Raw genomic sequence first — 26,785 nt, forward strand, 5'->3', positions numbered from 1 at the left:
CTACTATGTAATTTACAAGTGCTTCAGTGTCAGAGGTGCGATCTTTTTGACTGAGTGGTGACACGGTGACAAAGAAGATCATGTGGTCGGAGTTAATCCCTGGGAGGGTGGCAAAGCAAAAGTGTTGAGGTAGCTACGAAGTTAGTGAATAAACTACTGTCTGTTAAAAGCCCTTGTCAGTGATTCGGGAACACAACACATCTGCATGGTGTCAGGATGTTGGCAGTATGGCACAAGGACTTGGTCGCATTGATTGCACTTGTCTTTGATCACAGAATCCATACAATGCTGAAGAAGGCTAGTTGGCCCATTGAGTCTGCAACGATCCTTCGATAGGCTTACTTAGGCTCAATCCCCCACCTCATCCCTGTAACCCCACACAACTACTGGACACTTAGGGTAATTTAGCATGGCCAATCCAACTAGCCTGAACATCTTTAGACTGTGGAGGAAACCCGACGGAAAATCCACACAAGACGGGAGAGTGTACAAACTCCACACAGGCAGTAACCCAGGGTCAGAATTGAACTCAAGTCCCTGTCGTTGTGAGGCAACAATGCTCACCACTGTGCCACCGTGCCGCAAAAATATTATGGACAGTTGGGAAAAGTGGCAATATTTACTGTGCAGTCTGGTAAGTTGGAAAAGGTACAGGCTTGTGCTTTATAAAAATTTAGCGGGTACCGAGATCATCGAAAGATTCAAGTCATTTGATTTCCAGACAAAGGAGAAAAAAAGGACCCTGAAATAATCCTAAAAATGTCTGAGAATATGTCACCCAATAAAAAACATAATGCTCGATAGACATGTGTTCCATTCAACAAACCAAAGAGCAGATGAATCAATACAATCTTACACAGCTACCTTCCACTGCACACAGTGAAATTTCAAGTTTCATACAGTGGACCAGAATGTAAGGTCACTACTAGGTCTTCAGGACAGCATTACATTGGAGTTCATTCAACGTGGTCCAGTAGTGCATGCTCTACAACTCCAAGCCCCAAAGCTGACAGTACACAAAGGTCTTTTCAACTGTGACATTATTGATAAACTGTATACCACATGAGACTAGTTGGTCCCACCAACAGCCTATGCTCCGTGAAGAGTACCAACAGCATAAAGCAAAAAGTAGTTAATGAGCTGCATTGGATGACAGCACGAAAGATTCAAAAGTTCTATGAACTTCTATAGACGAGGCCACAAAATGGGTTTTTGCAATGGAAAAGAATTATCACATGGTCAGGATACGCATTGCCCCAGTACACTTGAATAAGGTGCGGCTCAGACCTCATCACTCCATGAAGACAGTAAAACAGTGATAGCAAGGGCAGCATGGTGGCACAGTGGTTAGCATTGCTGCCTACGGCGTGATGGACCCGGTTTTGAATCACGGCCCTGGGTCACGGTCCGTGTGGGAGTTTGCACATTCTCCCCGTGTCTGCGTGGGTTTCACCCCCATAATCCAAAAAAAATGTGCAGGATAGGCAGATTGGCCACGCTAAATTGCCCTTAATTGGAAAAAATAATTGGGTACTCTAAATTTATTAAAAAATACAGGTGATAGCAGATGTGCCAAATTCTAAGATATTCAGCATTCTCAATGTGAAATGTGCATTCTTGCAGATCTCATTAGATCAGGAAATCTTGAAACTAACCACATTCATGTTTCCAATAAGTAGATATAATATTCTCCAAATGCCCAATGGGATCTCCACTGTTGTAAAGCCTAATAAAGATGAGACAAAGGCTCTGCTATAGATGCCCATTCCTGTGGGCAAGCATGGTAGTGGTGTCTTGGTCTGACAAATTATCTTTCTACATTTATCCCATGTTGTAGTGAGGTCACTGGACTGCTTTATCAACTTCTTCACCAGGACGTTGAATGGTGCTGGGGAGGACATCACACAGCAACTTTCAACAGACACAAACAAGCAGTCGCAGAAGCACCAGTGCTGCAATACTTTTTGTTGTTCGATCATCCATACTTACATCAACATGTGGCTCCCGAGCACGGCTTGGCACAGTCTGCATCCAGAACGTTCTTTTGCTTTAAGTGCTCTCACTGACATTGAGACTCAACTGCCAGGGATCTGGCCTAGGGAGTCTTACCAGGTGGAGGGGATGAGGAGGTGATCCAGGGGCTTCCCTGAGGAGGGTCGAAAATGGCAGGTGGCGGGGGGGGGGGGAAGAGAACTGAAAGGGGGAGGAAAGATTGGAGCAGCCAGACCAAGTGGCGCCCCGATCTTCAAGGAGCCTTTCCTGTTGAACTTGCCAGCAGGAAATGTCTCCAAGTGCAGCATCAGCAGAAACTCCCCACGGTCCAAATACACGGCAAAGGACATTGAATAGCTTGGTGTTTCTCAGCATTGCAGCCACCAGAAAATTCACTCATTTTTTTCCGGTTAAATCGCACCCTATGTTGTCCCACCAGAGATGAATTCGGAACTGGTTTGTGCTCCCACTGTGATAAACAATCCCTTGCCATGCAAATTTATGCATGATGGTGGATTCTGATGGGAATCCCGCGATTGAGCTGCTATTATGAGTGGAGGCTGGCCTCCCTCACGATGTACTTTCCCCCCCCCTCGGGATTTTCTAGGCCACTCCACCTCCACAGAACGATCCCGATCCCTTCCTCCACACTCCCTCGCCCCACTAAAGACCCCCCGGTGAAAGGGACCCCATCCTAGAAACCCCCTTAATTGCCAGGACCCCTGCCTGGAAGCCACCCCAATAATAGAAGCGACTGCCTGGAAGCCACCTACAATTACAGAGAGCTTTGCTTGGAGTCCCCTGCCTCAATTACAGAGTCCCTGCTTGGAAGCTCCCCCATAAGAATGGCCTTGCCTGGAAGCAAGGAAGCAGTCAAGACAGAAGCAATAAAGGGGGCAGCACGGTGGCCCTAGTGGTTAGCACAGCTGCCTCACGGCGCTGACTACGGTCCCAGGTTCGATCCCGGCTCTGGGTCACTGTCCGTGTGGAGTTTTGCACATTCTCCCCGTGTCTGCGTGGGCCTCGCCCCCCACAACCCAAAATGTGTAGAGTAGGTGGATTGGCCATGCTAAATTGCCCCTTAATTGGAAAAATAATTGGGTACTCTAAATTTATTTAAAAAAAAGACAGAAGCAGTGAAAAAAATCATTGCTTTAAAACTCTCCTGTGCTATACACGTGCTGGTTCAGGCCGAGGAAGCACCACCTGTAAATGTGTGACCTCCGCCAGCTTTCATGCACAGGAGAAGGTTTTGAGCTAGGCGAAGCAGAATCGGGACATGAAGTGGGAAGGTGTTAGTAGATCCTACAGCGGGAGCTGGTGAGAAGGCGGACGGCCTTTGGACGGGTGAGGATCAGAGTGGTCTACGCAGCAAAGCTGTGAGGGACTCACAATGCAAAGGACTTTTACGTTGAGACAGCAGAGGCATTCATAAAGGCTGAAGGCCTGGACTGAGAAGAGATTTGGAATGTGGACTTGGATGGTGTGGACTGGGAGCTTCTTCTTTGATTTTTTCATGGGGGGGCAATTATGTGCTTCTGTTTTCTTCTTATGGGTCTGTTTCTTTTATGTTCGGTGGATGCAGTCCCCCCATTTGTTTGTATGGCTGGGGGGGTTGGAGTTGGCTTTTGGTGGGAGTGTGGGGTGGGGTTTGGAGGGTATCAGGGTATGGGGGGCCAGGGTTGCCAAGGGTATGGTTGGGAGGAGGAGATGGTTCCACGAGAGCAAACCAAGGTGGCTAGTGAATGGGAGTGTGGTGGGGGGAGCGGCTGCAGTCACTGGAGTATGGTCGGGCAAGTTTTAATGGACCTGGGAGGTGTGAACAGGGTGGGGAGGCACTGATACTTGGTGAGGTGTTTGCAAAACGGAATAGGTGGGGGGATTCTGGGAAGGGGGTGGGGGGTGACAAGTGACTAAAGACAGGGCGTGTCCTGCTGGATGGGCTCGGCCTGGGGTAATGGTGATGGTGGATAGCAAGGTGAGAATGGTGACATGGAACATGAGGGGCTGGGGGACCGGTGAAGAGAGCGAGAGTTTTCTCACACTTGAAGAGTTTGAAAGCTGATGAGGTGATACTAAAAGAGACCCCTCCAAGAGTGAAGGGCCAGATGAGGTTTAGGAAGGGTTGGGTGTTTGATTTGGGGATTGATTGTGGGGCTCGGGCGTGGTGATTTTGGTGGGCAAGCTGGTAAGGTTCCAGATGGAGAGGGTGATGATGCTGGTCAGGGCAGCGCAGGCACATGAATAGCTGCTTTGGAGGGGAGGTTGGCCGGCGCCTGGTTAACATGTATGCCCCCAATTGGGATGATGCGGGGTCATGAAGAAACGCTGGCGGCTATCTTGAATCTGAATACCCATGTGGTTTGATTTTGGGCGGGAAGGATGGAACACAGTGCTGGGCTGCCAATGGACATTTCCCAGTCCATACTCACTGGCCGGGGGTGGGGGGGGGGGGGGGGGGGGGGGGGGGGGGGGGGGGGTGGTTTGCAGGGATGACTGGTGGAGATATGGGTTACCCAAGGAATCAGTAGTATCTGTTTTTCCCCCGGTGCACAAGGTGTCCTTGAAGATTGACTTCCTCAAGGGAAGGGCTGTTGTTTGGAGTTCAGAGGCAGAGTAATCAGCAATTGTGAATTTCAGATCATGCCCCACATTGGATGGACGTGGAACTGGAGGCGGACGGAGAGAGTACAAGGGGACTTGGATCCGGGGTTCTTGGCAAAGAGGAAGGAGTTGAACACGAGGTTCAACCTGTTGTCCACGACAAAGCAATGCGTCATCTGAGAAGTGCAAAGCACTGCCTATGAGTTGGATAGAAGGCAGGTCGTATGTTGGCAGGCCAGCTCTGTAAGCAAGCTGCAGCGAGGGGAACTAGTTTGGTTTTGAGATATGACGATGAGCGGGGTGGTTGGCCCCGGAGTGGATTAACAAGGTATTTGAGGAGTTTTATCGGGACTAGTACAAGTCAGAGCCACCAGAGGATCAGTGAGAGATTAGAGCTTTTTTGGGGAGGTTAGAGTGCCCGAGGTTGGCGTAAAATGGAGAACGCGGGGCTGGAGGAGCCAATGGGGGTAGCGGAAGTGAAGGCGGGCAATCGGGAAGATGCAGGGATGGCAGCGGGGTTCATGTAGGGGGTCAGGTTGCGGGGGCTGGCAAGGCGCCACTCTCGCTGGCTCCACGGAAGTATTCATGGAGGTCCGGTAATGGTGGCTACGCTGAATATTGGAGGCAGTTACGGCAGCACTTCAGGTTGGGAGGAATGGTCAAGGGTGATGTTGATTAGGATAATCACGGTTTTGAGCCTGGAGACGACGGAAGCAATGTTCCGGGGTTGGAAGGAGAGGGGGATCAAGGAAGATGAATGATTTGTTTCTTTGAGGTGCTTTGCGAGCCTTGGAGTAGGTGAATGAGAAGTTTGGGTGGTGCGGAGGAGGATTTCCGGTACATGCAGGCGGGAGAATAGCTTCCAATGCCAAAGTCGTGGTTTTGATGCCAAATCAGGAAGTTCCGGCACCTTGAAACTGCTGTAAATGCATTGCTCGCCCGCGCAGCATTAAGATACCGTTGGCATATCATTAGCGGGCCTGATACCCCTGTTCTCCAAGACCTCCGCGATTCAACCACTTCCAATGGGCCGAGGTTCCCGACGGCGTGATTCATTTTGGTCCAAAAAACCATGAACCTGGCATTATGGCTGCTGAGCAAAAGACGAGAGTGGAGTGGCTGCGAGCTGCCGGCCCAGACACTGGCCAAGCTGGCTGGGGAGGGGATACCTCTGCCAAGGCCAGTGTAGGGAGGGGACAGGCTTGGGTGGTCCCCCCCCCCCCCCCCGGTGCCCCACACCCCCCCACACAGAACGGGGTTGGGCCCCAGGCACCGACTGCTATTAGGTGGCCATCTTTCTGCACCCCCACTGCCCACCCACCTCGGGCCCCGGTTATAGTGACACCGGCCGCATGGGTGCGCCCACCCCCCGCACCCAACCCCCTCGCTACAGCGCACCCCGTCCACCCATCCGCCACCCTGTTTGTGTGGCCGGATCTCAACACGCGCGTCAAGGGCAACCACAACTCGCAGGGTCTCACTTGCTCATATATGACTGCACTCAACCCCGGCAACAGGTCTCTTTCCTCTGTGCCACCGGCCACGTTCAGGGGTTCTCCTGGCCGGGGGGGTGGGGGGGGGGGGGGGGGGGAATTAGTGCCACGGGCACAGACCAGCCAACTGGCCACTCTGGCCACCCTGAGGAGGTTGTGGCATTTCTCGCGACACTGCAAGCCAGTCTGGGCGATGATGCCCATGGTGATGACCGCCTCTGCCACCTCCATCCAGGAAGGGCAAATGGCAACGCCTGGCGGCCTGCCTCCCGAGCCAGGGTATAGGGTCATCCTTATCTTCTCCACGGCGACTAGGAGGCCCTCCAGTTAACCGTCCCTGAACCGTGGCACTGCTCTCCTTCCAGCCATTTTGTTGGCTGAGACAATGTGTGTGTGTGTGTGTGTAGGGGGGCGTTTCTGGTGGCTGCGGTGTGTGAGCCTCATGAGTGCCAATCACGGATGCGATGAATCCCGGCACCGTTTTTCTGGGAACTGATTGCGTTCCACGTGGGTGCCGGTGCTAGCCATTAAAAGTAGCTGAACTCAGTGCAGGCGTTGCGGCCGATTTTCTGTTGTAAAAACGCCACACATCCCTCTGCTGGCATCAATACTTAGTCTTCTAAAGGGAGAATCCAGCCCATATTCAGGGTGTAGGACCTGCCGGAATTACAGATGGGTGCAGAGGCAGAGCTCTTAGCCTTCACCTCGCTGATTGCTCACAGGTGGGTCTTGTTCAGGTGGAGGTCAGCTTCTCCATCCTGTAACTCGGCGTGGCGGGAGCCTGCTGGAATTTTTAACTCTGGAGGAGGTGAAATTTGCCCTGAGGCGGGTGGGCAAGGGGTTTGTTCATTTTGCATTTTGGAGAGTTGGTTACCATCGACTGTAGAGGGCATTGGGCAGAGGAGGGATTTTGCTGGGTGGGGTTTTAATGTATTCGGCGCGTTTATTTTTTTGTAAAATGTTGAAAATTTGGAATAAAAATACTTTTTGAAAAATTCCTGGGAAGAGAAAACTAGTCAGCTGGCTTTAAACCCCCTCAGATCTTTGATCTGCAAGTCTTTCACTCAGATCTCTTGGTGAAAACTGTTTAACTCGGAGGGTGATTGACAGCTTCCACCCATACACTGCGTTATTTGCATTGTTAAATTACATCCGCTTTGTGCTTAAGTGGCTCTTCAAGTAGTCAGTGTGAACTAACCAGTTAAGTGCTTTAGGTGCTCTCACTTCCTCTTTTTCTCTGCACAAAGCACTTAACGGTCTTTGATGTGGTCCAGGAGCTGTCAGTCATAGCTCAATATAACAATTGTGGTTAGTTTCACAGCCCATTTTAATGAGATCTCGCAAACGTCATGATCTGAATTCCCACCCACAATGGTGGGACCCAAACCCGCATAGTCAAAAGAGCTTAAAAGCTCACTTGGTTAAGGCAGCACAGTGGCACAGTAGGTTAGCATTGTGGTCTCACGGCGCCGAGGTCCCAGATTCGATCCCGGCGCTGGGTCACTGTCCGTGTGGAGTTTGCACGTTCTCCCCGTGTTTGCGTGGGTTTTGCCCCCACAACCCAAAAATGTGCCAGCTAGGTGGATTGGCCATACTAAATTGCCCCTTAATTGGAAAAAATGAATTGGGTACTCTAAATTTATTTTTTAAAAGTTCACTTAGTTTAGCTGCCACCAGATCTAACTGGCACCCGGCATCTATCAGCCTTGCTGAAGAAAAAAAACAGCTGACTTTTTCTAGAATTGACTCACGTCAACCACCTGGGTGGATACACCAGTTTTTACCAGACAGAAATCTATTGCATCTAATTTACAGCTGTTACAAAGCATTGCAATGTACATAGAACATAGAACACTACAGCGCAAGTACGGGCCCTCGGCCCTCGATGTTGCGCCGACCTGTGAAACCATCTGAAGCCTATCTGACCTACACTATAGAACATAGAACACTACAGCGCAGTACGGGCCCTTCGGCCCTCGATGTTGCGCCGACCTGTGAAACCATCTGAAGCCTATTTCACCTACACTATAGAACATAGAACACTACAGCGCAGTACGGCCCTTCGGCCCTCGATGTTGCGCCGACCTGTGAAACCATCTGAAGCCAGTAACACAAAAAAGGGCATCGGCTCAACAGATTGATACAAATGTTCTATACCAGCCTCCTGTCACCCTTCTTCATCTACACTCATCAGCATATTGTTGCATTCCATTCTCCTTAATGTGTTTATCTAACTTCCCCTTAAATGTTAACTATCCCGTAAAGAGATGTGCTGCTGGCAGCTTAGTATGGCAATCAATCTTCGGACTTGAGGAGTCTACTAGCTGTGCAAAGTAGGCTAGTGAATCTCAAACTCTGACTATTTATCCCAACTGTTCTTTTTGATAATGGCTGGGATTTTCTATTCTTGTTTTTGGCAGGCACCATGGTGGGTGAGAGTGGACTATATCGCAAGAATGAAAGAAACAGTTCTGTGACATTGTTAAATGAGTTTGCTATAGTGTCTTTGAGCTTACAATGGCAGTTTGCATTTCCCGCCGCACAACATCGGGAACATGTTTAGCGTATTCATTAAAAAGGATGCTTCCTGGAATTCTCCCCCCCCATGCTGAATCAATAGAGCATGCAACGTGCAATTAGTCCGACATGTTTCACAGCACCCGGCGACATGCACATTGTACAAATGTACTTTGACATTCGCTCGCCTAATTCGCAGAAATCTCAAGGCATAGAGGATTGATTGCCATGCCAACAGCACATCTCTTTAAGGGACAGTCAACAGGCAGAGCACAGCAATATTAAGGCAGGTGTAGCTTTGAGTCTGCTGCAACACCAATTCAACAGTATCATATTTGGGCAGACACATGACTCAAACGCAAGCCTGGGGTGGTGCTTGACGGTTGTATTGTGTGACTGAATTGAGAGGAGAATGGAGAACGAGCAGAAAAAAATATTAAGAAGGACAAACTCAGCTACTGAGTTCTGAGTGCCTTTTGGACAATTGGGTCATTGCACTGGGGGGGTCAATTAAGGGGCCACCAACAGATATGACTATTCGCTGATGAGGAGAAATGCCTCACTGAGACAGGTAATGAATGAAGCCTTCATTCACAATGCAGGAATCAGGAAAGATACCAATGAAGGGCACTCGTGCGAGACTAATACCGATAGGTGGCATTAATCGATCATCTTGTTTTAACTCCTTGGTCGCAGCTTTGAAATTCCCCTGAGCAAGAAAGAAGTCTAGAGCAAATGGGTAACTGGACAGACCTAAGATGCTGGTTATAATCTGTTCACAGAATGTTCATGAGAAGCCTCAGCCCACTGTCTCTATTGTTCTCACCCCACCCATTGCCCATTAATCTCAGTATCTGATGAAACAATTAATGCCAAAGAGTTGAGTTTCCTCATCCAAAGGAAGAGGAGAAAGGGTAACCTTAAAATACAACATGCAACAGCAGGATTTCTGGAGTGAATAGTCAGCTGTGGTCTATTCAAGCCGTTGAACACACAGTGACTCAATAGTCATGGAAAGAAATAGGGGGCGAAATTCTCCGCACCCGCGGAAAGTCGGCAAACCGTCGTAAAAATCGGGACCGTTTTACGACGGTCGCGAAGGCTTCATTTCCCGACGGATTCACTTCCTGGAAATGGGCTAGTAGCGCGGCCGCGTCAATTACGTGCGTGATGACGACGGAACGCGACGACGACACGAACCCGCCCATGTGACGCAGCCCGACGCCGTAAAAAGGCGCGGGCGACCACAGAATCTGTCGGGCAGGATGTCGGAGCCGAGGAGAGCTACTCCTCGCTTTGTAGATGCAGACGTCGAGGCGCTGCTCGATGCCGTGGAGCAGAGGAGGGGCATCATCCGCCCGCGGAGAGGGCATCGCCAACCTGCCAGCACGGTGCGCCAGGCCTGGCGTGACGTGGCTGCTGCCGTCAGTGCTGTGGGGCAGACCCCTCGCTCAGCAGAGCAATGTCGAAAGAAGCTACACGACCTCACCAGGTCTGCCAGGGTAAGTGCCATGAGGGTGCCCCCTAGTCACAACCATCCCTCCCCCTTAACTGCCCGGGGGGGGGGGGGGGGGGGGGGGGGGGGGGGGGGGGAGAGAGGGATTGGGGCAGAGTTATTTGAGGGTGGTTCACAAAGTTGTCACAGACCCAGCGCTCTGGCCCGAGGAGAGATGCAATCGTCTGATGACAACTTGCCCCCCCCAAACTGTGCCAGTATCTGAACGGACTGCTGATACCTACCGTTTTGTAATGATATACCTATGTTCCCTCCCCCAACAGGCCAAGGCCGGTCATAACCACCGTGAGCGGCACAAGACTGGAGGGGGTTCGCCCAACATGCACCCCCTCAGCACCTTTGAACAGAGGGCACTGGACCTTGTTGGGGGGTCTGCCACCCGCGATATCGCGCAATGCGAGGTTGGCGGAACTGCAGCAAGTGAGACAACCCTCCCTGACAAACACCCCCCCCTCCCCCATCCTCTGTCCCTTCACAAACCCTGCCCACTGGGACACCTCCCCCATCCTCTGTCCCTTCACACACCCTGCCCACTGGGACCGTCCAGCGGCCTGCCGATGCAAATCGAAATAACCCGTCTCATTCTCTTCCCTAGGGACGTGATGCCGAACGACCAGGGCCGTCTGGCTGCAGACGGAGACAGGAATCTGCCGCCACCTCACCCGGGGGCCTCACAACAGAGGGTGCTCCGATCAGCGGGCAGCCCTATCCGCCCCAACCCAATCTGCGGACCAGGACGCACAGAGGGTTCGAAGTCCACCACCACCACCAGAAATGGCCAGGGACAACCCTCCTGTCGCTGAGCAGCCCCACACCATGGACGAGGCCCTAAGCATTGAGAGCGTCGGGCTTGCGGCACTGCTTTCTCCCACCACATCCATCATCCCAGAGATACACACCCCGGCGGGCCTATTTAGTGATGAGTCTCCTGGGGCACAGTCTGGTTGGCACATCACAGCTGAGCAGGTACAGCAGGTGGACGTCGGAGCAACAGAGGGCCCGGACTCGCGGAGGCCAGACCAGGCCCAGGATGCAGCTGGCTCCCAGACGTTTTCTGAGTTCCTGGAGTTTATCAACCCACCCGCACAGCCGATGCCTCAGGAAACCCAGGGAAACAATGACGGGATGAGGGCTTCCTTCCAGACTCTGCAGACGCTGTTAGAGGAGTCGAACCGCGTCCAAGAGCAGAGAGTGGTGCCGCTCATGGCAGAGACCCAGTCCGACACCGCACGGGTGGCATCCGCGGTGGAGGCAATGGGTCAGGTTATGCAAGACGTTGGGGTTAATGTGCACGCGTCATCCTCGGCCCTGGACAGGGTTGCCCTCTCACAGGCAGCAATGTGCCAGAGCCAAAACGACATTGCCGGCGCCCTGCGGGCCATGGCCGAGTCTCAGCAGGTCATGGCCAGTCGCAGCACGCCATGGCACAGTCCCAGCAGTCGATAGCACAGTCCCAGCAGTCGCTGGCACAGTCCCAGCAGTCGCTGGCACAGTACCAGCAGTCAGTCGCAGAGACCATCAACCGCCTGACACATGTGCTGGATGGTGTCGTGCACACACAGGTTGAGATCGCACAGTCCCTGGCGGGAATGTCTAACTCCCTGGACTCCGTCTCTGCAAACCTTCGGATCCTGGTGGATACCGTTGCAGGCCTCCAGGACTGGCAGCGCCAGGTGTCGGTGGTGCGTCGGGGAACCTCCCCGCTCGCACCTCTGTCCCAAAGTGAGGCCCGGGGGCCACCGGGCTCCCCGAGGGAGGAGGAGGTTTCGGGGCCCGTCCCATTAACTCCATCACGGGACGTCCCGGAATTCTCGGCCTCCCCCCGTCCCATCCCTGGTGCATCGGGTGGGCAGCAGGCAGAAGCAGGGTGGCACAATGTCACCCGAGACGCCCGCAGAGCAGCCTGGCCCATCAAGGCGGGTCGCCCCAGGAAACGCATAGCCAAGGAGAAACGAGTCGAGGGGGGCGATTCGCAGCAATCCTCCTCCACTCCTGCTGTATCATCTGGGGATTCACTTAGACGTAGTGGTAGGGCCCGTAAGGCAACTAAGATAGACACTGAGTAAGTTGGCACGGGTGAAGGGCACAGTTTTAGTTGTAGGGGCTAGGGCACTGTAAATAATTGTTAATATTAAACGCACTGTTCCACCTTACTTGTAATACCGTGTGATTGTTCCACAGCCACAGGAATCGTGATGGTGACCGTGTGTCGCTGGGGGGTGACGGGTGGTGAAACCTCGGTGCCGGGTGTGCAGTCCCTGCCCTACCCCCCTCCCACAGCTAGCCCACGCGGGCACGTGATGGAGTGTCAGTGACGAACCTCAGCGGCCACCAAGGTGGATGGTTCAGCTATTGCCATGGGTCAGACTCTCTCTAACGATTCTGAGCTCACAGCTCTTCGCAGAGCGGGCTGTCATCATTCCACATGGCACTGATCACACCCGCTGACACAGCCATCAATGTTGTGCCATTCCGTCTGTACCCAGTGATAAGCGTCATGTCGAAGTGGAGCAGTGTACACTGAGGGGGGGGGGGGGGGGGGGGGGGGGTGGGGTTGTGGTGGTGGCAGTTGTGTGGTGACCCTCTGCATGACTAGCGATGCAGGTGGTGGTTTGGTGTTCATCGGGGACGTCACATGCGATGCGTGAACCGTGCTGCCACCAGGGCGTCGCGTGCCCGCCGGTCCTTGCCGGGTCCGTCGTGCCGCCTCCTGGACATCACCAGCACCTGGGTCGTGTCTGCGTGCTGCACCCGCCACTCCACCAGCGTCCTCCTCCTCCTCCTCCTCTGTGCTGGCACCACTGCCACTAGCTTCTCCCTTCCGCCTCCTGCAACAGGTCATCTCCCCTCTGCATCGCGATGTTGTGCAGCGCACAGCAGACCACTACACTGCGAGCGACCCCTGTCGGCCTGGTACTGCAGGGCCCCTCCGGAGCGGTTCCAGGCACCTGAATCTCATCTTCAGGAGGCCAAGGCAGCGCTCCACCACACCCCTGGTTGCTGCATGGGCCTCGTTGTATCGTGTTTCCGCATTGGTCTGAGGCCTCCGTATAGGCGTCATCAGCCAAGACCTCAGCGGATAACCCCTGTCACCTAGCAACCAGCCCCTCAGCCGGGGGGGACGTCCTTCAACATCGCAGGGATGAACGACTGCGCTAGTAGTAGGAGTCATGCACACTCCCTGGGAACCTTGCACAGACGTTCATGAACCTCATGTGGGGGTCGCATACCACCTGGACATTAATGGAGTATGTCCCCCTCCTGTTTGTGAACACTTCCTTGTCCACAGCAGGCGGGCGCATGGGGACGTGAACACAGTCGATTGACCCCTGAACCCTCGGTATCCCGGCACACTGGCAAATCCACGGGCTCGTGAGTCTTGACTTGCTCGGTCCTCGGGAAAGGTGATGTAGCGATCGGCGATGGCATAGAGGGCGTCGGTCACATCCCGGATGCACCTGTGCACTGATGACTGGGAGATCCCAGAGACTCCCCGCTCGGAGACTGGAAGGAGCGGTAAGCATAGAAGTTCAGAGCGACCGTCACCTTGATGGCTACCGGGATCGCGTTGGCCTCCCCCCGTTCCACGTGGGGCGAGGTGCGACAGGAGTGTTCGCAGATATGTATCACCGTCTGCCTACTCAGCCGGAGTCTTCTCCTGCAGGTGATGTCCGGCATTGTTAGGAAAGAGACCGGACCACGGTACACCCTCGGCTTTGGGTCGTCGCCTCTGACGCCGTGGCTGCCACCCTCACTCTCTCCTCTTCCTCTTCCTCCTCCTCCTCCCCCTCCTCCTCCCCCCCCCCCATGCTGCTCGACGACTGGCAACTCCTCGGCCCTTCCCTCTGCTGCTGCAGCTGGCCCTGCAGCCACTGCGGGTTGTGGGGGTGGATGCTGCTGCATCTCCAAATCCAGTAGAGCGGCCCCAACCACTGCGCAGAACATAGCCGTTCTGTTCCCATGCATCGTGCTAACCTACAGAAGGGTGGTAGGAGGCAGAGAAACGGGACATGTTAGACGGACGTTAGTCGACACCTCTCGGCAGCCGCCAGCCATGGGATACCAGTGTGTCCCGGTGGCCTGGTCGCGCTGCTGACACGCGGTCAGCCTAACCCCTGTCACTTTCTGCATCCACGCCAGTAAACTATGGCCTCCTCACGGGTGCGTCAGTGGCCTGTGGCCCGGAAGCCACAGGGGAACCAGCGGCCGTGTCCTCGTCACCCTGTAAACCATGGCATGCTGGAAGACATTTGTTGCGGGGTTGGACGGCTCACTCTCTACCTAACCCCCCCCCCCCCTCCGTCGCCCCCCACTGCCTCCCCCGTCGCCCCACTGCCCCCTCCGTCTCCCCCACTGCCCCTCCGTCTCCCCCACTGGTGCCCCGTCCGTCGTCCCCACTGCCCCCTCCGTCCTCTCCCACTGCCCCCTCCGTCTCCCCCACTGCCCCTGTCCGTCTACCCCACTTGCCCCCCACCTTCCGTCTCCCCACTGCCCCCTCCGTCCTCCCCCACTGGCCGCCCCGTCTCCCCCACTGCCTCCCCCGTCTCCCCCCCACTGCCCCCGTTCTGGACCCCCTCCCGTTCCCAGGGATGCCTTCCCCGTTGTGGCCAGACTCGAGCGGTGCGCTCAGCGGTGCGCTGAGCGGTGCGCAGAGTGGTGCCCTGACCTCCTCCAAGCAGTCGTCAGCCAGGCCGACTGGTTGACGAATTTAAAAAGCAGGTGTGTTTCACGACATCCAAACAGGGCGCCATGACGTCGGGACTTCGGCCCATCCGGGCCGGTGAATAGTGGGGGGGCTCTCAGTGGCGAATCTGGTCGTGTCAGGGGCGGGAAGGAGGCGTTTGTCGGGAAACGCGACTCCGACAATTTGCGGGGTTCGGAGAATAGCGGGAGGGCGTCGGAACAGCGTCGCCGTAAAAATTTCCGACGCCCGCTATTCTCCGAACCGTCGTGAGTCCGGAGAATCGCGCCCAGGACTTTTGGAGGCTCATGGAACCCCAAGTTTTTTTCTCTTAACATTGCAGAGAGACCACCACGAAGATGGAGATTGGATTTATTGCTGCTGGCAGACAGGCAGGACAGACAGAAGAAAAGACAATGATGGGAGCAGCAGGCTCTCTATTGTCAAGAGCTTCATTCTCATAAGCAAGGGGTAGCAAGGAACCCGCCACACTTTAGAGGAGAAGGCTGACAGAAATGTTGTGGAAGTGCCTAACAAGACTGAGGCTATCGAGGACATTCATATCTTTCCTGCAATTGAGCAAGAGACAGTGCCACTGATGCCTCCACATGTCCACAGATCTAGTGGCTCACAAATGCCTGATTCAAGGAATTGACAACACGGGGACTGGGAAGACATCTCGTCAGTGGCTCTGCAAGTCACGGCCACCCTTTACGACACTATTGGCTCTTTGCAGGACTCAACTGGGAACCTATGTGGGATCTCTCATGCTTCTACACAAGTGCATCCAGGAGGTATCAAAGTCCACAATTATGTACACTGGAGCTGGTTTAGCTCAATAGGGGCTGGTTTAGCTCACAGGGGCAGGTTTAGCTCACTCAGCTAAATCGCTGGCTTTTAAAGCTGGCTTTGGGCAGCACGGTAGTATGGTGGTTAGCATAAATGCTTCACAGCTCCAGGGTCCCAGGTTCGGTTCCCGGCTAGGTCACTGTCTGTGCAGAGTCTGCACGTCCTCCCTGTGTGTGCGTGGGTTTCCTCTGGGTGCTCCGGTTTCCTCCCACAGTCCAAAGATGTGCGGGTTAGGTGGATTGGCCAGGCTAAATTGCCCGTAGTGTCCTAAAAAGTAAGGTTAGGGGGGGGTTGTTGGGTTACGGGTATAGGGTGGATACGTGGGTTTGAGTAGGGTGATCATTGCTCGGCACAACATCGAGGGCCGAAGGGCCTGTTCTGTGCTGTACTGTTCTATGTCTATGTTCTAAAGCAGACCAAGCAGGCCAGCAGCACGGTTTGATTCCCGTACCAGCCTCCCCGGACAGGCACCGTAATGTGGCGACTAGGGGCTTTTCGCAGTAACTTCATTGAAGCCTACTCGTGACAATAAGCGATTTTCATTTTCATTTCACTTTGCGAGAGATGAAGCAACCCAAGACACCAGAGCAGTGGGATTTGCAGCGATTTCCAGTTTCTTACGGGTGCAGGCTACCATTGATTGCACTCATGTGGTTATAATATCTCCCTGGCAGCAGGCACTGTAATACATAAATAGCAAGTGCTCCACTTGCTTAATGCGCAGTTGGTCTGCGACCACAACAGACAAATTCTATAAATAGGGCATTGAGAAATGTTGAATAGCGGAGCAGGCCTGAAGTGCCAAATGCCTGTTCCTGCTCCTAGTTTCTATGTTTAAGTTTGCGTGCGGTTTCCTGGAAGCATTGCTAATTCCTGCACCTTAAGCAGATCACAGATCCCAAACGTTTTTGAGGGACAACACAGTATCCAGGGTTGGCTCCTCGGGGACAAAGGGTAACCGCAAAGGATGTGATGCACGACGCCTGTGGCCAAAATCCGCATCTGAGAGAAGGTATATCAACACTGATGCCACTACCCGTATATTGGTGGAGTACACCATAGCTATGTTAAAGATATTCCGATGCCTGGACATATCTGGCAGGTCATTGTAGTACACTCTCCACAGGGTCTCACGGATAAATATGGCTTCACAAACTGGTGATGTAAAGGAGGAGGAGTTGGCAGATGCCGATATGGAGAAGTTATAAATCTCCTCCAATGAGAGATACATTGAAGGGGCTGGGGTGCTGAGCTCAAGGAAGCCAAAGTTGCAGGGGAAGAGGCCATAGCACAGGCCAGATGAGAAAGGAGTGCAGATGAGGTTCTCAGTCACTTGATTCGAGGAAGAGGATGAAGAGTGAGACTGAGTATCCACTTGAACAAGTGACTTCATCATGAACCCACATGAACACCCCGTCCCTCTCTTTTCATCCATTCAGACAAGTATTTTTAAAATGTATTCCAGTCTATTTTAATTTGGCTAACACTGTCCTGAGCCATGTCTTTTGCGATGGTTAGCACCCGTTATGCTCCCAATAATTCTTAGATCTCCAAAAACTGCCCCTACATCTTCTTGTTTCACCAACATCCATAGTGGGGCAGTCTGCTACATCCTGTTGTCTGATTTTTTTCAGCAAGTCGTTAGCACTGTGGCTTCACAGCGCCAGGTTCCCAGGTTTGATTCCCCGCTGAGTCACTGTCTGTGTGGAGTCTGCACGTTCTCCCCGTGTCGGGATTTGGATGTGCTGGACACCACTGGAGACACCTGACTGGTTGGCCTCAGGGTGTATACCTCCTGATCCTCTTCCCCCTGAACGACTCCTTGAGGAGAAGGGGCACCTGGTGTGAGATCGAGGTGCCCCTCCCCCTTACATGGCCACAGCTGAATGCCACCATTAGCTACAGCGATGGAGTGCTCCCCCTCCTGTATTGCATGATCAATGTCCTGGACCAAGGTCTTCATGGCAGCAATAAAACTGCCAATGTTGACATTGATGTGTGGGCATGCTGGCACTGTCTAAACATGGATGGATTCCTCCATCATATGTTGAAATCTGAGGAATGCAGGTCACATCCTTTCCTGATATTCCCGAGACTGTTGCTGTAGTTCTGACAAATGCACAAGCACCAAATCCTGAGGCTAGTCATCTGACTCTGCAGAATCTTGGACCCCAGCAGTCCTCAGAGTGCCAGAGTCTTCTGATGTCCCTGCCTCTGTGTGCTATTGACCAGAATATGTGCGGTGCTCATCAGATTGAGAAGCCGAGCCTTATTTAGTCGAAGGCCCAACGAGGTACGTCTCTCTGTGATAGTGGAAGGTATGGATGAGTGCTGTGATGGGTCTTCGAACATGCTGGCTTCAGAACTCAAGCTGAAAGCCATTCTTGTGGGTGGCCTCGGGAACTGCCTACGAAAGAGTGTAGAGAACATTAGTGCATGGCAATGAACAGAAAAGAGGACAATGCACACACTGTTATTGTCAGTGGGGTGAGCTGGTGCAGGACATTCACTTGGCTGTTCACCTCCTCACAATCGCCACAGTAATGGTCCATGTCCTCGGCCTGCGCAATTGCTTGCTCCTCAAAAAGGAGTCATGACCCTAATGTCGACCATTCCATCCCCTGCCTAGAGCACCTCCGTATTTTTATAAGCCAAATTGTCTTGCATGAAAACGGATAGAGTGTGAGCAGGACAAATGGGTGGCATTCTTGTATGACAAGTAGAGTAATGAACGTGATGAGGATATGAGGTCATGAGGATATGAGCCTGATGGAGATGTGAGAGTGTCTGAAAGTGAGTGAGTTAAGGGTAATGACATGATGGACTTAGCCTGGCAGCACGGATGAGAACATTCATCCTCTTCCTATATTGGTTGTCGACCTCCTCTGAGTAGAAATGGCACTGACTGCCTTTACAAGTGCTTCCCAAGCCGAAGTAGTGAGGTTGGTGGACCTGCAGCTACCAAGGGGTAAAGGACATAGTGGCAGTCCTCCACAGCATCCAGCAGGTGACCCAGTGAGGCACCACTAAATTTTGGGGCTGTAGTCCTCGTCATTTTTTGAGCCTGGAGCAATCCTGCAAACAAGAAATGTGCTCTGGTGTGCTTTAAAGATGGCACCCGGAGCGAGGAAGGTGAAGGTAATGTGAGGGTAGGTGAATCAACAATCTGGTGGGTTTCATGTGCCTGCATAATTAATTTCTACTGTGGTACCGGGGGAGGCTTGGTTGCTTCTGGTGGTGATGCCGAGTTTCTCAAGCTTCCTGTTCTTGGTGTGCATATAGGTGGCGTAGTATCGTTGTCTCATGTTTGGTGGTGTTCCGCAGCTGGTCTGCTTGTCCTGAGCGAAAGTTGAGAATATGGCCTCTATCTTGATTTCCAGGTTGCGGCATCTGCTGTAGAGTTGGTGTACGAGGTGGTTGAGGAGTGTGAGAGAGGTGCAACGGCAGAGTCTCTCAGCGTAGTCTGTGTTGTCGGTCGACTTGAGTGGGTTTGTGTCTGTAGCCCTTTCGGGATCTTGTCTGCTTTCTTGCATCTTTGTAGAAACTTAATGTCAGTGTCTATATGCATGATCTTCTTGGAGATCCTCTCCACTTTGAGCCAGCAGTTTGCAGTGTCGATGGTAGCCATTATGTGGAGATGCCGGCGTTGGACTGGGGTGAGAACAGTAAGAAATCTTACAAACCTGTTGGACTTTAACCTGATGTTGTAAGAATTCTTACTGTGCTCACCCCAGTCCAACGCCGGCATCTCCACATCAAGCATAATTAATGATCTCTGCAGCTTTCAATATGATCCAAAAGCCCATCACTGTGAGCGGCTATGCAAAAATGGAAAATTCCACCCAATGAGTTCCGCATTCCAAGAATAATCTATGATGTGGAGATGCCGGCGTTGGACTGGGGTGAGCACAGTAAGAAGTCTTACAACACCAGGTTAAAGTCCAACAGGTTTGATTCAAACACGAGCTTTCGGAGCGTAGCTCCTTCCTCAGGTGATTCACCTGAGGAAGGAGCTGCGCTCCGAAAGCTCGTGTTTGAATCAAACCTGTTGGACTTTAACTTGGTGTTGTAAGACTTCTTACCAAGAATAATCTAGGCCAAGACATTGCACAGAATTCTTTATTGGCTTTAATAATTTCTATCTTATATGAAAGACTAGTTCCAGTCACTAATGATGGTGGACAATTAAACTACTGGAGGAAAAGGCTCCTTAAATATTCACCAAGTCAATAATGGGGAATCTTTGCACATGAAAAGAAAAGGCTGAAGTACTGCAACAATCTTCAGCTAGATGTGTAAAACGGACAATCCATCTCAGTCTCTTCCGAAGTGATCCATTCCAGTGATTTTAAGAAATGGCTAAAGGTACTGGATACTGCAACGGCTATGGCCTTGATAATATTCTGGTAATGGTACAGAAAATTTGTGCTCAAGAACTACTTGTGTCCTTAGCCAGGCTGTTCCAATGCAGCTCCAACACTGGCATCTACCCGGCAATGTGGAAAGTCTTCCACTTCATGTCCTGTCCACAAAAAGCTGCACAAATCCAACTTTTCCATTGGTGTAAACAAAGAACAAGGAGCAGGATTAGGCCATCTGACCCTTTGAGCCTGCTCCGTCATTCAATAAGATCATGTCTGATCTTTTTGTGTACTCAGCTCCATTTAGCCACCCCTAACCCACCTTAATTCCTTTACTGTTCAAAAATCTATCTCGCTTTGCCTTAAAAACATTCAAAGAGGTAGCCTCAACTGCTTCACTGGACAGGGAATTCCATAGATTCACGAGCCTTTGGGTGAAGAAATTCCTTCTCAACTCAGTTCTAAATCTGCTCCCCTTATGTTGAGGCTATGCCCCCTAATTCTATTTTCACCCACCAGTATCCTGTCAATCATCAGCAGTCATGGAAGGTGTCATCGAGTGTACAATCAAGCAGCATACATATAGCAATAATCTGCTCATTGTTGTTAAGTTTGTGTTCAGCCAGGGCCACTCAGCTCCTATCCTAATTACAGCCTTGGTCGTAAAATAGATAAAGGAGCTGAAATCAAGAGGGAGGAGAGAGTGATTGGCCTTGACATCAAGGCAACATTTAACCAAGTGTGTGAACTCAATGTGTATCAATGGAGACATGGGCGGAACTCGTCACTGTTTGAGTCAGACCAAGCATAAAAAAAGACAGTTCTTTTGTAGTCAGTACCAGGACATCGCTGTAGAAATTCTTTAGAGTAGTGTTCTAGGAAGAACCATCTTCAGCTGCCTCATCAATGACCTTCCATCCATCATAAGGTCAGAAGAGGGGATGTTGGCTGTTCATTTTCTGGTCAATTCAACGGGGCCTCACGGTAGCATGGTGGCATCAATGCTTCACAGCTCCAGGGTCCCAGGTTCGATTCCCGGCTGGGTCACTGTCTGTGTGGAGTCTGCACGTCCTCCCTGTGTGTGCGTGGGTTTCCTCCGGGTGTTCCGGTTTCCTCCCACAGTCCAAAGATGTGCGGGTTAGGTGGATTGGCCATTCTAAATTGCCCGTAGTGTAAGGTTAATGGGGGGATTGTTGGGATACGGGTTACGTGGGTTTAAGTAGGGTGATCATTGCTCGGCACAACATCGAGGGCTGAAGGGCCTGTTCTGTGCTGTACTGTTCTATGTTCTATTGCATAATGTTCAGCACCATTTTTAATTCCTCAGATACTGAAGCATTCTGTGTCCATGTGCAGCAATATCTGAACAACATTCAGATTTGTGCTGATGAATGGCAAGTAACATCCATGCCATGTAAATGCCAAGAAGTAGCAAAATACAACAAGGGCAAATCTAACTGTTTCCAATTGACATTAAATAACATGGCCATTGTCAACCTCATTATCAACATCTTAGCAATTAACATTGACCAGAAACTGAACTGGATCAGCCAGATAAATAATGTGGCTGCCAGAGCATATCAGAGGCTGGGAATTCTTCAGAGTAACTCACTTCCTGACACAGCAAAACCTACCATCAATCTACAAGTTACAAGTCAGAGTATGACTGAATACTCTCTGTTGGTCTAGTGAATGCAGCTGACACTCCAAAAGCTTGACACCATCCAGGGCAAAGTAGCCCACTAGATTGGCAAAATTCCATCAAGCATCTGAAACATCAGGGGTTTGCTAACGTCATGTCAGAGGTATTAAAGCTGAGGGTGGTGCCGAGTCCAGAGGTGGCAATCTTTGGTGTGTCGGATGATCTGGGAGCCAGGGGGTAAGCGAGGCCGAGGTCCGAGCCTTTGCCTCCTTGGTGGTCCGGAGACGGATCCTACTAGGATGGAGAGACCCGGAACCCCCGAAGTCGGGGGTGTGGGTTAGCGACATTGCGGGGTTTCTCAGACGTGAGAAAATTAAATTCGTCTTGAGGGTATTGTTGCAGGGTTTTGCTCGGAGGTGACAGCCGTTCATCAACTTTTTAAAAAAAAAATTTAGATTACCCAATTATTTTTTCCAAGGGGCAATTTAGTGTGGCCAATCCACCTACTCTGCACATTTTTGGGTTGTGGGGGCGAAACCCACGCAGACATGGGGAGAATGTGCAAACTCCACACGGACAGTGAACCAGAGCCGGGATCGAACCTGGGACCTCAGCGCCGTGAGGCAGCTGTGCTAACCACTAGGCCACCGTGCTGCCCTTCCGTTCATCAACTTTAAGAGAAATTAAGCTGTCAGTGGGGGAGGGGGGAGAGAGAGATAAGGAATGGGGGGGGGGGGGCGAGTAAGGGCAGGAGAACCAACGGAAGGGGGGCTGGGGAAGGTGGCACTGTCTGTCTAATCGATGTTGGCTGGGGTTTGTTACTGGGGAGTTTGTTGGTTCAATTGTTCTTGTTGAAATCTGACATAGAAAATTGTTAACATTTGTAAATGCCTCAATAAAATATTTTCTAAAAAAAAAAGCATCTTAAACATTTGCTCCCCACCATCAATGCAGTGGCAGCAGCATTGTGTACCATCTACACAAGATGCACTGCAGCAACGCACCAAAGCTGCTTTCACAACACATTCCAAACTCACACGCTATACAACCTGGAAGAACAAGGACCACTTATGCATGGGAATACCATCACTTACAAATTACCTTCGACTTGTGCTCCAGAATTCGCCTCAACATTAGCCAAGCCGTTCCAGTACAGAAATAATGCCAGCATTTATGCAGCAGTGTCGGAAAAGTGCCCAGATAAGTCCTTTCAACAAAAAACAGACAAATCCAATCCGGTGCATTAGTTAGTCTGCTCGCTTATCAGCAAAGTGATGGACAGTGCCATCAAACAGCGCTTGCAGAACAATAACCTGTTCACTGATGCTTAGTCTTGATTTTGACAGGGCTACTCAGCTTCTGATCACATTCTAGCCTTGGTCCAAACATGGACAAAAAGCTAATTTCTAGAAGTAGTGAGTGACTGCCCTTGACATAAAGACAGCGGTTGAAGTGTGGTATTAAGGAGCCCGAGCAAAATTGAAGTCAATAGAAAAAGAGGAAAACTCTCCACTGATTTTAGTTATAACTAGCATTAAAAATGATGGTTGTGGTTTTTGGAGGCCAATGATCACCACACCAGGACTTTGCTGGAGAAGTTCATCAGTGTAGTGTCCTTAATCCAACCATCTTCAGTTGCTTCATCGATGACCTTCCCTCCAAAATAAGGTTAGGAGTGCGGATCTTCATTGATGATTTCAGTGTTCAGTACCATTTAAAACTCATCAGATACATAAGCAATCCAGGTCAATGAAGACCTGGACAATATTTGACTTGGGTTGATGAGTGGCAAGTAATAGTCATGCCACACAAATACCAGGTATGAGAGAATGTAGGGCGCGATTCCCCGACCTCACGCCGTTTCGGAGAATAGCGGGCTGCACCTGTTTTTCATGCGACGCCGGTCTGACGCGCTCCCGCTATTCTCCGAAACGCGCAAAATTTTCACATCAGCTTTCCCGCTTAAAAACTGGGCAAACCCCCCGATACGGCCAAAATGCCGACTATGCGGCCCCCCGCTATTCTCCGGCCCGTATGAGCCGAAGTCCCGACGTCGTCACGCCAGGTCATGACGCCAGCTATCACACCTGCTTTTTAAAGTCGTCAGCCAGTCATGCTGGCTGACGAGAGGAGCGAGGAAGTGAGTGGACCACCGCAGTCTGGCCAGACCGGGGAAGGCATCCCCGAGAACGCAGCGACCAGTGGGGGGGAAGGGGGGGGGAAGGAGAGGGGGGTTGGGAGAGGGTGGGGAGGGAGAGGGGGGAGAGGGAGAGGGAGGAGAGCGAGCGAGAGGGAGGGAGGGAGAGAGATGGAGGGAGGGGGGAGAGGGGGAGGGAGGGGAGGAGGGGGAGGGAGGGGGAGAGGGAGGGAGGGGGGAGGGAGGAGAGAGGGAGGGAGGGGGGAGAGGGAGGAGAGGGAGGGAGGGGGAGAGGGAGGGAGTGACTCGTCCACCCCCGGTTACAAAATGGCAGCCGTCCTGCCATGGCATGACGGTCACGAGGACACGGCCACTGGTTGCCCTGTGGCTTACGGCCACAGGACACTGACACACCGGTGAGGAGGACGTAGTTAATTGCCCTTTGGATGCAGAAAGTGACATGGGGTTAGGCTGGCCGTGTATCTGCAGCGCGACCAGGCCACCGGGACACACAGGTATCCCGTGGCATGCGGCTGCCGAGGTGTCGAATAACCTCCGTCTAACATGTCGTTTCTCTGCTCCCACCACCCTTCTGTAGGTCAGCAAAATGTATGCAAACAGAACGGCTATGTTCAGCGCAGTGGTTGGGGCTGCTGCACTGCAGTTGGAGATCAAACAGCGTCTACAGCCAAAACCCGCAGTGGATGCAGGGCCAGCTGCAGCAGCAGAGGGAATGGCCGAGGAGTTGGGGGGGGAGGAGGAGGAGGAGGAGAGAGTGAGGGGGCAGCCAGGGCGCCAGAGGCGACGACCGAGGCCTAGGGTGTACCGTGCCCGGATGTCTTTCCAGACAATGCCGGACATCACCTGCAGGAGGAGACTCCGGTTGAGTAGAGAGACGGTGACACATATCTGTCACCTCGTGTCGCACCTCGCCCCATGTGGAACGGGAGGAGGACACGCGAACCCGGATGCCGTCAAGGTGACGGTCGCTCGTAACTTTTATGCGACCGGCTACTTCCAGTCTCCGAGCGGGGACCCCTCCGGGATCTCCCAGGCATCGGTGCACAGGTGCATCCGGGATGCGACCGACGCCCTCTATGCCATCGCCCGATCGCCACTCACCTTTCCCGAGGGCCGAGCAAGACAATATTCACGAGCTCGTGGATTTGCCAATGTGGCCGGGATACTGATGGTGCAGGGGGTAATCGATTGTGTTCACGTCCCCATGCGCCCGCCAGCAGGGGACAGGGAGGTGTTCACAAACAGGAGGGGGACATACTCCATAAATATCCAGGTGGTATGCAACCCCCACATGAGGATCATGCACGTGTGCGCAAGGTTCCCCGGGAGTGTGCATGACGCCTACATTCTGGCGCAGTCGTACATCCCTGCAATGTTTGAGGGACGGCCCCCCCGGCTGAAGGGTTAGTTGCTGGGCGACAGGGGTTATCCACTGAGGTCTTGGCTGATGACGCCTATACGGAGGCCTCAGACCAACGCGGAAACCCGATACGAGGCCCATGCAGCAACCAGGGGTGTAGTGGAGCGCTGCCTTGGTCTCCTGAAAATGAGATTCAGGTGCCTGGACCGCTCCGGAGGGGCCCTGTAGTACCAGCCCGAGAGGGTCGCTCATATTGTTGTGGTATGCTGTGCGCTGCACAACATCGCGATGCAGCGGGGAGATGCCCTGGTGGAGGAGGCGGAGGGAGAAGCCAGTGGCAGTGGTGCCAGCACAGAGGAGGAGGAGGAGGAGGTTGGTGGAGTGTTGGACGCAGCACCCAGACACGAGCCGGCTGCTGGTGATGCCCAGGAGGCTGCACGATGGACCCCGTGAGGACAGCGGGCACACGACGCCTTGCTGGCAGCCAGGTTCACGCGTCGCGCGCTACGTCACCGCTGAACACCAAAACCTGCATCGCCAGTCACGCAGAGGGTCAACACACAACTCCCACCACCACCACAACCCCCCCCGTACCCCCGCTCTGCATACACTGCTCCACTTCGACATCACCCTTACCACTGCGGCAAACGGTATGACACAACATTGAGCTGAGAACTCAGAATCGTTAGACAAAGTCTGACTCATGGCAATAGCTGAAACATCCATCTCGGTGGTCGCTGAGTTCGTCAGGGACATTCCATCACGTGCCCGTGTGGGGTAGCTGTGGAAGGGGATGGGGGGAAGGGACTGCATACCCGGCACCGAAGTTTCACCGCTCGTCCACCCCAGCGACACTCGGTCACCATCACGATTCCTGTGGCAACGGAAAAATCACAAGTTAGGTGCAACAGTGAGTTTAATGGTTAACACTATGTACAGTTGCCCTAGCCCCTACAACTAATCTGTGCCCTTCACCCATGCCAACTTACTTTGTGTCCCTCTTCGTTGCCTTACCACTACGTCCAAGTGAATCCCCAGATGATACAGCAGGAGTGGAGGACGACTGCTGCGAATCGCCCCCTTCGACATGTCTCCCCGTCGGCACTCGTTTCCTGGGGCGACCCGGCCTTGATGGGCCAGGCTGCTCTGCGGCCGTTTCGGATGATGTAGTGCCACCCTGCTCTGCCCACTGCCCACCCGATGCGCCAGGGATGGGACGGGGGGAGGCTGAGCGTTCCGGGACGTCCCGTGATGGAGTTAATGGGACGGGCCCCGGTACCTCCTCCTCTCTCGGGGAGCCCGGTGGCCCCCGGGCCTCACTTTTGGACGGAGGTGCGAGCGGGGAGGTGCCCCGTCGCCCCACCGACACCTGGCGCTGCCAGTCCTGGAGGCCTGCAACGGTCTCCACCAGGGTCCGAAGGTTCGCAGTGACAGAGTCCAGGGAGTGAGACATTCCCGCCAGGGACTGTGCGACCTCAACCTGTGAGTGCGCGACGCCATCCAGCACGTGTCAGGCGGTTGATGCTCTCCACAACTGACTGCTGGGACTGTGCCATTGCCTTCTGGGACTGTGCCATGGTGTGCTGCGACTGGGCCATGACCTGGTGAGACT

General features: G+C 52.8%; 1 protein-coding gene across 1 annotated transcript in view; it reads right to left on the reverse strand.

Annotated features, from left to right (window-relative positions):
- The window catches only part of LOC119971593 (low choriolytic enzyme-like), a 137,318-nt gene that overhangs the window by 9,313 nt on the left and 101,220 nt on the right, over positions 1-26,785 (reverse strand). The gene's annotated exons all lie outside the window — the stretch shown is intronic.

The sequence above is a fragment of the Scyliorhinus canicula genome, chromosome 9 (genome assembly GCF_902713615.1).
Source record: "Scyliorhinus canicula chromosome 9, sScyCan1.1, whole genome shotgun sequence".
Lineage (NCBI taxonomy): Eukaryota > Metazoa > Chordata > Chondrichthyes > Carcharhiniformes > Scyliorhinidae > Scyliorhinus > Scyliorhinus canicula.